A 10,926-nucleotide genomic window follows, 5' to 3' on the forward strand; every position below is an offset into this window, starting at 1 on the left:
GAACAAGTCAGTGATGTAAGAATTCAGTCCATTCATCTACCAATAAGCTCTCAAATTTAAATTAAATGTTTTAATCTTTATATGCCCTTTCCTAGTTTTTCATGAGAATACTAAGAGTCAAGCATTTCCCAAAGAACTTTGTACCTAGAACTGAATTCTAATAGTTAAATAGATGCTCAAACTTTCTGACTTTCAGTTTTCTTTTCATTTTTTTAAAGTACACCTACACCTAATGTGGGGTTCAAATTCACAACACTGAGATCAAGAATTGCATGCTCTATACAGGCGTCCCTCTATTTTCTTTTAAGTAAAAGAGTAACAGACGACAAAAAGAGAAACGATTCTTTCTAATCAGTTTTATTATCTATAATGTAGTTTTCTACTTTGTACCCTAAAGCCTTAAGATATTGAGTATTAAATATAGTCAGTCTAACCCAGGGAAAGATTTGAAATTCTTATTTATTTTTTTATTTAAAAAAAACTTTAATTATTTAAGAGAGAGAGCATGCACAGTGGGAGGGGAGGGGCAGAGGGAGAGAAAGAATCTGAAGGCGACTCCCCACTGAGCATGGAGCCCTATGTGGGGCTCAACCTCACAACTGGAACTGAAATCAAGAATCAGACGCTTAACCAACTGAGCCACCCAGGCGCCCCTTATTTTTTTTTAAAGAGAAATTCTATGTTAAATGAAAATGATGCTGACGATTATATGGGCATTGATGTGGTTTTTAGAGTGTTGTTGGGGTCCAGAGCCGACAGCCAAGAAAGAATTCTTGAGATGTCTTTGGCGCAAAAAGGTGATTTTATTAAAGCACGGGGCGGGGGGGGGGGGGGGGGTGGCGGGGCGGGCTTGGACCCATAGGCAGAAAGAGCTGCACTGGGGTTGTGAGGGGTGGTGATTATATATAGTTAGGAGGGGGTTAGGGACAGAACAAACTTTCAGGGTATTTTGGAAACAAGGTTTCTAGGACCCTGAGGGGGCCAACTATTGTTAGGAAAGGTCATTTATTATTGTTTAGTAAACCCTCAGTCCTGAGACCCTTCAGATGTATATCAGTGGGCTATATGGTTGGAGGATGATTCCTAACATGTATCTTGGGGCAGGGAGGGTATGTAAGAGATAAAGGGAGCTTCCAAAGGAATTTCTATATGCTTAAAGTAGACTCACAGGATCCTGGGGGGTCGGGCTAAGATTGCCCTTTGCCCTTAGCAAAGTGTCAACATCGAGGTAGCTGAGCTCCCAGTGGAACGTCACTCTGCCTGTTTCAAGGACTTGTCAACGGGATGTAAGAAGTAAGGAAATTTAATTTTCTCTTTTGCCTTTGTTTCCCACATAAGGCATCAAATGGAAGAAAGAGAACAATCAGTTAAGAAGAATCAAAATAGTTTCTCCCACACACATACATCCCCAAATCTCACAAAGAAATTAAAAACCTTCAACATTAGGAACTAGGGGCGCCTGGCTGGCTCAGTTGGTAGAGTATGCAACTTCTGATCTCAGGGTCCTGAGTTGAAGCTCCATGTTGGGTGTGGAGCCTACTTTAAAAAAAAAAAGAATCAAAACAAATAAAAATTGTATCCAGTAGGATTTATGTCAACTTGGAAGCATCATCACCTACGGTTCTGTACAGGTTGCTCAACGATAAATGACCAAAGCAAGCAATAATAAAAATAAAAAACTACACTAGAAATATCACTATTGAATGTATTCTCACAAATTGTCCAGATATCACCAGCTTCTAAATTAGGCTTGGGTTCTGGAAAATGAACAGGACAAGGGAGTAAAGGTCTCTGCTTCCTAAAAGACACCATGACAGCCATGTATGACATCTTTATTCAAATCAGCCTTTCCTTGGAGGATCAGTAAGTACCACTTATTGATGGGAATTATCATGTGATGCTAATAAGTTTAATAAAATTATTTCATCTGAAAAGATTGTCTGCCTCTCTATGCTGTAAGCAGATGCAAAATTTATTTATTTATTTATTTTTAAAGATTTTATTTACTTATTCATGAGAGACAGAGACAGAGAGAGAGAGAGAGGCAGAGGGAGAAGCAGGCTCCCAAGGAGCAGGGAACCCAATGCGAACTCGATCCCAGGACCCTCGGATCATGACCTGAGCCAAAGGCAGACGCTTAACCATCTGAGCCACCCAGGCACCCAGCAGATGCAAAATTTAAACCCTACTTGAAACATTTGCAGGTTTGTAACCAATCCGGGAGGAAGACCTTCCTCTGCCCTGTAGTCCTTCTAGCTGGACTTAGAATCAAATTGACAAAAGACAGGTTAACAGGAGAAGATCAAATTTAATAGGCATATTTAGGGGGAATCCACACAGACAAGAGATTCCAAAGACAATGAGGCAATTTGAAGCTTACGTGAGCTAAGGAAAAAGGTAGGGGCCTGAGGACACACAGAAGAAAATTCATCAGCCAGAAGGAGAAAGGAGATGTTTGGAAAAACAAGATGTTCTATTATGCAGATGAGTTCCTAAAGGGGGCCCCTGTTAATACTTCTCTTCCTGTTGCAGTCTCTCCTTTCCAATGTAAATTTAGGCAGTTATGGGGAGGCAGAGCAGTTTTGCTGCATCTGCTGGATTTCTGTTACTCTTAACTCGAAATAATCTTTATGCCAAAGAGGCACATTTTGGGGCAGCCTGCCCTGGGCCCCTACAAAGCCATGTCCAAATTTCCCGAGACCTAACACAAAGTACTTCCCTCCTGAAATCAGAAATCTACTTGTCCAAGTTCAGGACTTCTCCCTCCAATCAGTTATGATTTCCTCCTCAAACCTGGACACATGCTGGCAAATGAAAATGAACATTCCAGAGATGGGTCTGCAAAGTCAAAATGTATCACAATGGTACACCAGAGTTTGCTGTTTGAAAAATGATAAATCACTTTATTTTGTGAACCAACTACTTCATAATTTATTTGCTAAGATTGAGATTTTAAGCACTGACTTTTTTTTTTTGTACTGGCTATTCTTAAATAGGGACTATGATATATTTACCTATTACTGGACTATTTAGTACTATTTAACAATTATAAAAGAGCTATCATTTCTTGAGACTGTTATATTCCAGGCCCTTTAGAGATGCTTTTATGTACATTATCTAGTTTAATCCTCTCAATGACGCTCAGAGGCAGGCTTTCGCCATTCCACTTTATGTAGAGGAGAAACCAAGATTTAGCCCACTCCACACAGTAACTTAACCTGGGGCTACCTCAGGCAGACAGACCCCTTCTTTAATAACTGCTCTCTCCCCAGAAGAGGGTTTTACCTTAGACCAAAAATGCCCAAACTGAGCACCAAGGCACTCTGGATACTGCAGCAAATTCACAAGGGCAACTTAGGTTATTTCAAAGTTTTGAGGTAAACACAGTGTATTCAACACATTGGAAAATGCTGAATCTACAAACCAGAATTCAGTTTCAATGTTAGATCACATTACACTCCTATCAATGACATCATACACATCTTTGCAAAACCTGGGTTTTCAGTGAATGCTGTGATAAAAAGCAAGTGCTACAGAAAAATTAATGTGGAACAGGAAATGAGAGTGGTGGTATCCAATTTAATCCCAAGATTTAGGAATTAGTACAGGCACACACATCCTGCTTGTAATTGGAGTTATTTAAGAATGATATAACAATATTTTTTCTCTCAGTTTATATGTACTATTTTTCTAAAAATAACTTCTATGTTGTTAGGACATAAATACTTAATAAGTTGTTTGAACCTTACTATGACGAACTACTTAAAATTAGGGGCACTGTGAAAAAATTACTAAATTACTAAGGGAGCCATGAACCAAATTTAGGAATCTTTTGTCTAATCAAGAAGTGATGGAGTTGTGCAAGATTCTCCGGGGAGCGCTGTGTGACCCTGCAAAAGGAACTCAAAACAAAGTCCAAAACACAAACATAATAACCAGGAAAAGAAGAATTTGGATTAAAAACCATTTTTAAAGGTTGCTCTCTCTGTGGGCTTGATCCTTCAAATCCCACACAATGTTCCCCTAGATAATTTGTATTTAAAAAAAGAACTTCTAAAACACATGCACACAAATTACTGTTTTTCTCATTCTTAGGGACTCAATCAAAGCTTTTAAAAATTATAGCCTCCAAGCTATGTTGGAAGAGACTGGGCCTCCCCTGTACAGACAGAACACGCCCGCAAGAGCCTGTGCCAAGGAAACCTGGGGAAAACCTTGGAAAGACAGACTGGCTCACCCCAGTACTTTGAGACTGTCAGCTTTTTTGTGGTTTGCATCCCACTCTCAATATCCTGCTTTTAAGTTCAAATAAGAATGCTCCAGGTTATTGTGGAAATGCTTGTTTGGAAACTTCCCTTTCACAGAGCTATTTACGTAGCATATGATGTGTGAAAGCCAGGGAAAAAAATTAACACAAGTCCAACCAATGGTTACTTGCAGGAAGGAGGGCTGGAATGCCATGAGGAGAGTTACTGGGGGGCTCCAAGGTCCTGGGGATGCTCTAGTTCTTCAGCTGGGTGATGGGTACTTGAGTGTGTGGGTTCTATTCTTATTCTTTACATTGAAAGTGTAGTTTGATACTTTGTGCAGGTATATTTCACAGTAGGGATAGGGACACCTGAATTTCTATATGGTAGGTCCTCCGGAGTTGAAAGTATGCATTGTCTCTATGCTGAGTTGAATCACTAGCCCTTAGCCTTTACTTGGGAGTAAATGCTTAGCCAGAGGGCTCTGGAGACGCTGACAGGTTTAAATGGGAAGTTAAGGTTAATTTTTGGTACAATCACTGAAAAACAAGGAGTTAACAAATGAACATCTCTCTTAATATATGTGTTTTTTTCTCTTAAAAAATATACATTTATGCTTTTATTTAAGTAATCTCTACCCAGTGTAGGGTTCCAACTCACAACCCTGAGATTAAGAGTCATATGCTCCCCTGACTGAGCCAGCCAGGCGCCCCATTAAGTAAGCATTTCTTTATCACCCTTGGTTCATACCTTCCAACAATGTGCAGCTAGTTGTTTTATGGTGTCTTATTCTTCACCCTCCCCAAATGTCCCCTCCCCACTTATGACCAAAAGGGCAGAAAACTCTTCCAATTTTAATTTATATCCCTAATTTAAAAAAAAAATTCATTTGCCATATGCTAAGCACCTGCTAGGGATGGCAGAAGGAAGTTAAACATGTATGGTTTCACCTCCTACATGCAAGAACAACAGGTTGCTATTGCTATTCTAGGGATGGGAAATAACTCCTCAAAGACAATCAGTGTACTTGTGCACTACTGTGGATCCGGGTGTGCTTGTCTTCATTGCCAAGTTCTTTCCACTTACACTGGCCTAGTAGACATGACCTAAACATGAATGAATATTGTCATCCAAGAGGTTCACAAAAAGGATGCCTAACATTCAAGAGCACCATGACAAGCATTTTACTTGCATCATTTCATTTAATTTCCACGATACTACTGAATTATGTCTAACACACTCAGTTTACAGTTTTAAAAACGAAGTTTAACGACATGGGTTTTCCAGGCTGGTCCAAGCGCAGTGCTGTTTACAATTAATTGGTCACAGTCAGTTACGGATTTCTTTGTTCCTTCTCCACTCCCACTGATTCACTTGACTAGCAGAAGGAGCGAAGGAAGGAAGGAAGGAAAAAAGTGGAGTTGCCAAAGTCACACACCTAACAAGTGGTGGAACCAAGACAGTCTCATAACCCCAAAGCAGATCTCCACCATTCAACTATCTCACTGTGCTGCAGGGAAAACATTCTTGACCAGCTTTATGAAATTCAAGCCCCTCTCCTGTCACAAATAACGCTCCACACTTCCCCTCACGCTCCCCAAATCTACCGGAAGCACCACACTTAAATCCCCAAGACAAGTGTCGGTAAACTGGTGTCTGCACTCAAACCAACGTGCCTCGCTTCCTCTGCCCCGGCCCTGGGAGGTGCCACTTGCTAACTCTTCATAGAGCTTAATTCCAGCCAGGGCGGATCTCTCCGGGGCAGGAGTCCAGCCCCCACCCTCCCGGGTCTGCGCCTCTTTGCGGTCCTCAAAGGGGTAAGAGGCGGGGGCAGGCTGCTGGCGCGTCCGAGCCTAACCCGGTCACTCTGAGGCCGGCCCGCAGGCCCGGGGGCGGCGGAGAGCGCAAGACGACCAAAGGGGACCCTCCTTTACTCCCACAGACCACCAACCACCGCACCCGGGAGAAATACCTGGGGACCCCCCGCCCCCCCCCCCCCACACACACACCACTTTCTTCAAACTCTGAGCTCACTGGAGAAAGAGGAGGGGGACAAGCCGAGACGACAAAGTTCGCCACCCCCACCCAAAGTTCTATACTCTAGGGAGGCAAGTGAAGCAAAGCGGTAAGAGAGGTGCCCCAGGAAGACCCCCTCCGGTCCCGGCTTTCCGGAGGCCGCAGGAGAGGGGGCAACGCGCTCCCTCTGGGTCTCCTCCCCCAAGCAGACGGCGACCTGGGGGCACCAAGGGAGCAGCGCCCCCACCTCCGACACCGTCCTCCCCGGCCGGGAGGCCCCCCGGGAGTGGGGGATGTCGGCCCTCAGACGAAGAGGGGTCTCGAAGGAACCCAGCGAGGTCGCACCGTACCTTTTTCTCGCGCGCCGGACGTCCGCGCCGCAGGGACCGCTGTCGGCGACAGGGTGGGGGGCGAGGGGAGACGACCGGGACGGGTTCACGCAGGCTCCGGCGGCCCCTGGGCCTCGGCGCCGCCCAGCGCCGCGCCTCCAGCCACCCGCTCGCCAGGCTGCGCTCCCGGCTCCGGCAGGTTACCTGTGGCCGAGCTCGCCGCGCCCGCAAGCCTGCACGGCCCTGGCCCCGCCCCAGCCGCGGCTCCTAAACTGGGGCCGCAGCGCCCCGCAGCGGCCTGCGCCCGACATGGCGGGGACCTGTGGGAGGTGGGGCCCGAAGGCCCTGGGGCAGTCCCTGGGGCCGTCCCTGGGCTGCAGGCCGCTCCCAGCTGGGGCCGGGGTCCCTTCCTAGTCCGCTCGGGAGGCCTCCTTCTGAAGACTGGGAGGGAGGGGAGCTGGCGGTGTGGTAAGGTTTCCGGGCACGGGTCGCCAGGAGGTTTACTGGGGAGGGGGGGGAATTAGGAAAAAAGCATGCCTCACCCCGTGGCCAAATGGATATTTCAGTATATTCTTCGTTCGTTCTCTTAACTGGAATGGCTCAGTGGGAGCTCAACAGTGAAGAATGAGGCAGATTCATTAGAGAGCTGGAAAGGGTAAGGAAGCCCCTATTGCAAAGAGCTTGTCTGTAAGTAGCTTGTCAGAAACATCCCATATGACACACAGACAAAAGCATTGAGCATTCCTGACTCCTATATTCAAATCACACTTTACACACCATTAACTTAGTCCGTTTTTGTCTGTTTTTCAGTTCCTCCTTCAGCACCTAGAAGAGTTCCCTGAAGATAGCCTTCAATAAAGTATTATCGAGTGAATGCGTGGATGAATGGAACTTCATTCAGCCTTCTGAAGAAACATGACTACTAACTGCTGCCCAAACACAGCAGGAAGGGGAGATGGAACCCTAGAATGGAGTCTCAGTCTTACCTGAGGTTTGGACAAGCTTATTTTGAACCTGATTTTGCTGATCTGTTTTGAAATAGGCCTGGTTTCCATAGGCAAAGAAACGTGATGATCTCCTCCGTTTTCTTAATATATTTGTCTCCCTCGCTCTTTGAGGGAGCATTAGGTAGGAGAGATCCAAACTCACACCAGGAAAGGGTAAGAGCTTGGTTTTCCTCTACAATCTCAGAACTAACCCACCCCATAGCCATAGCTGCAATTTTTCTTGGCAGGATGTGAAACCTCTCCCGAGTCTGCTTTGACCCTCTTCAGGTTTGTTCCCATCCCTGTCATTCTTCATCTAGAGCTGTTAGGACACGTTTCCTTTCCCTGCCCATTGGTAGCTCTGGATTTCTCTCCAGGCCAGTCACCAATGAATTACAGGTGAACCCCCCAAAGTCAAGATATGTATGCATGACTTTTCAACCTGATCATTTCTTTCTTATATGTTTCCAGATTAAAGAGTTTTCTTAGCCATTCCCCTGAATGAACTTCCAGAAATAAAGAGTGCTTCCTTCCTCTGGGAGGCTTTTAGAACACCAACATAAAGTCGAAATGAGATGGAGTTTTAAGTTACATTTGTGGGCAGTCAGAGCAATCACACATTAATTCTGCTGAAAAGAACAGAAAGCTGGCCCATAAAACATGTGAATGCTCCTGGAAGCCAACCGGTCTGTAATTATTCCTAGTGGGAATTCCTGGCAGAGGGGCCTCATGGGAGCCAAAGCGGACAGTGGGTGAGCTGCTTGGAGATCTTGTTTGCTCATCTCCCAGTGGGCACACAGTCTTTGGAAAACTAATGAAAAGAGACTCTAAACCTCCCTCTATATGAGGAAGACTCCCAGCCTACAGTTCCATTCTTGTACCTCTATTCAGCTCAATCAAAGCCAGCCTCATAGATCCACCTCACTACATCCTCTTTCTGCCTCATGAGAAAAGTCTGTTCTGCCAATGATAGTTTTCCCTGCGTTCTGAGAATATAACCTGCTCTGATTGCCAGCAACATTTCTTTAATGAGTTGGCTGCACTAGCTGTCTTTCATGTCATTAGCTTCAATTCATCCTTCAGCCCACCATTCCAGCTTCTAACCCTGCCACTCCCTGAAACTGCCCTTGCTAAGGCTTTTCTACCCGGGAAGCCTTCCATGTGCCTCTCCATGATCATATCCTCCTTCTCCTCTAGAGGAAACCACCATACTAAATTTTGGATTATCTTTTTTGGCTTTCAGCTTGGAGCAGGTGATGGTGCAACTCACTTCAGTCATCCCAAATCCAGGTTCATCTGACACCAGCTGCGTCCACCATGCCATCTAAGTTTGACCCCAATGAGACCAAAGTTGTATACCTGAGGTGCACTGGTGGAGAAGTCGGTGCCACGTCTGACCTGGCCCCCAAGATCGATTCCCTGGCTCTGTCTCCCAAAAAGGTTGGCACCAGTAATTGAAAGGATCTGAGGATTACAGTGAAACTGACTATTTAGGACAGACAGGCCCAGATTGAAGTAGTACCTTCTGCCTCTGCCCTGATTATCAGAGCCCTCAAGGAACTGCCAAGAGACGGAAAGAAGCAGAAAAACATTAAGCACAGTGGAAATACCACCTTTGATGAAATGGTCAACATTGTCCAACATATGCAGCACTGATCCTTAGCCAGAGATCTCTCTGGAACCATTAAAGAGATCCTAGAGACTGCCTGGTCTGTGGGCTGTAATGTTGATGGCTGCCACCCTCATGACATAGATGACATCAACAGTGGTGCAATGAAATGCCCAGCTGGTTAAAAACTACAAAGGAAATATTTCAAAGGAAATATTTCAATGAAGGATCATTTGACAACCAAAAAAAAAAAATGTTGCCTGTGTGTATTAATAATTCTCTTATGACAAATATATATATCCCTAAACACAACATTGCACAGTTTTGCCTAGTTTTGAACTTTTTTGTAAATGGAATCATTCTGGAGGAGCCTAGGTGGCTCAGTCAGTTAAGTGGCCAACTCCTGATTTCAGCTCAGGTCCTGATCTCAGGGTTTGTGAGACTGAGCCCCGTGTAGGGCTATGTGCTCAGCAGGCAGTCTGCGTGTGTGGGCATGCTCTCTCTCTCTCTCTCACTAAAATAAACAAATCTTAAAAAAAAAAAAGGAATCATTCTACATTCTTCCTATGCATCTTGCTTTTCTCACTCAGCATTCTGCTTCTTTTTTTTTTTTTTTAAGATTTTTATTTATTCATTTGCGGGAGAGACAGAGAGAGAAGAAGCAGGGGGAAAGGCAGAGGGAGAGGGAGAAGCAGACTCCCCGCCTAACAAGGAGCCCAATGCGGGACTCGATCCCAGGACCCTGGGATCATGACCTGAGCCGAAGGCAGACGCTCAACCATCTGAGCCACCCAGGCACCCCAGCATTCTGTTTCTGAGATTCAGCTATTCAATTTCTCCGCTATATAGTGTTTCATTGTAAGAAGATACCACAATTTATTTATCTAGTCTTACTTTTGGACATTGGGTTGGCTCCAGTTTTTGCTGTTGCAAACAGTGTTGCTATGAACACTCAAATATTTCTCCCGATGCATGTGTGTAAGAGTTTTCAGGATTATTATCTAGAAGTGGAATTGTTGGGTCTTAAGGTATGTATGTGTTCAAATTTACTAGGTAATGCCAGAGTTTTTTTTAAAGATTTATTTATTTGAGAGAGAGAGTGTGTGAGCAGGGGAGGGGCAGAGAGAGAGGGGGAGAGGGGCAGAGAGAGTGGGAGAAAGAGGATCCCAAGCAGACTCCATGCTCAGCATCAACCCAGGGCTCCATCTCATGACCCTGAGATCATGACAGAAGCCGAAATCAAGAGCCTGCCAATGAATTGACTGAGCCACCCAGGTGCCTCACCAAATTGTTTTCTAAACCAGTTGTATCAATTCTCATTCCCATCAGCAACGTGTTAAAGTTCCCCTTCTTCTACCTCTTTGGTTTGTGTGTGTGTGAAATTATTACTTATTATGGTTGTGATTTGTTTTTCCCTAATTACCAGTGCAATTGAACATCTTTAATATTTAATAAATTTTCTTGTTCTCTCTTTTGTTAATTTGCTGTTTCATCAATTTTTTTTAAGATTTTATTTATTTATTTGAGAGAGACAGAGCACAAGCAGAAGGAGAGGCAGAGGGAGAGGGAGAAGCAGGCTACAAGTTGTCTGCAGCCCACATGTAATGGGAGCAAGAAATAAATTGTTTGCTGCTACTGCAATTTGGAGAGAATTAACATCTTTACACTGTTGAGTCTTCCTATCTATGAACACGTTTGACATGTCTGTCCATTTACTTAGAATTTTAGTGACTTAAAAC

The 10,926-nt window shown here is 44.5% G+C and overlaps 1 protein-coding gene and 1 long non-coding RNA gene across 4 annotated transcripts in view; one reads left to right on the forward strand and one right to left on the reverse strand.

The window, feature by feature from the left end:
• ANKRD6 (ankyrin repeat domain 6) overlaps positions 1-6,785 on the reverse strand; it is a 183,292-nt gene extending 176,507 nt beyond the window's left edge. For all 3 annotated transcript variants that reach the window (XM_027601239.1, XM_027601240.1, XM_027601232.1), the window contains exon 1: positions 6,614-6,785. The gene's annotated coding sequence lies outside the window, so the exon portion shown is untranslated. The remainder of the gene's footprint in view (positions 1-6,613) is intronic.
• A 224-nt stretch (positions 6,786-7,009) lies between these two features.
• Positions 7,010-9,578, forward strand: LOC113926404. Its single transcript, XR_003521304.1, has 3 exons — positions 7,010-7,247; positions 7,403-7,583; positions 8,822-9,578. It is a non-coding gene; the product is annotated as an uncharacterized LOC113926404 (long non-coding RNA).
• The last annotated feature ends 1,348 nt before the right edge of the window (positions 9,579-10,926 follow it).

This window comes from Zalophus californianus, chromosome 7 (assembly GCF_009762305.2).
Source record: "Zalophus californianus isolate mZalCal1 chromosome 7, mZalCal1.pri.v2, whole genome shotgun sequence".
Classification (NCBI taxonomy): domain Eukaryota; kingdom Metazoa; phylum Chordata; class Mammalia; order Carnivora; family Otariidae; genus Zalophus; species Zalophus californianus.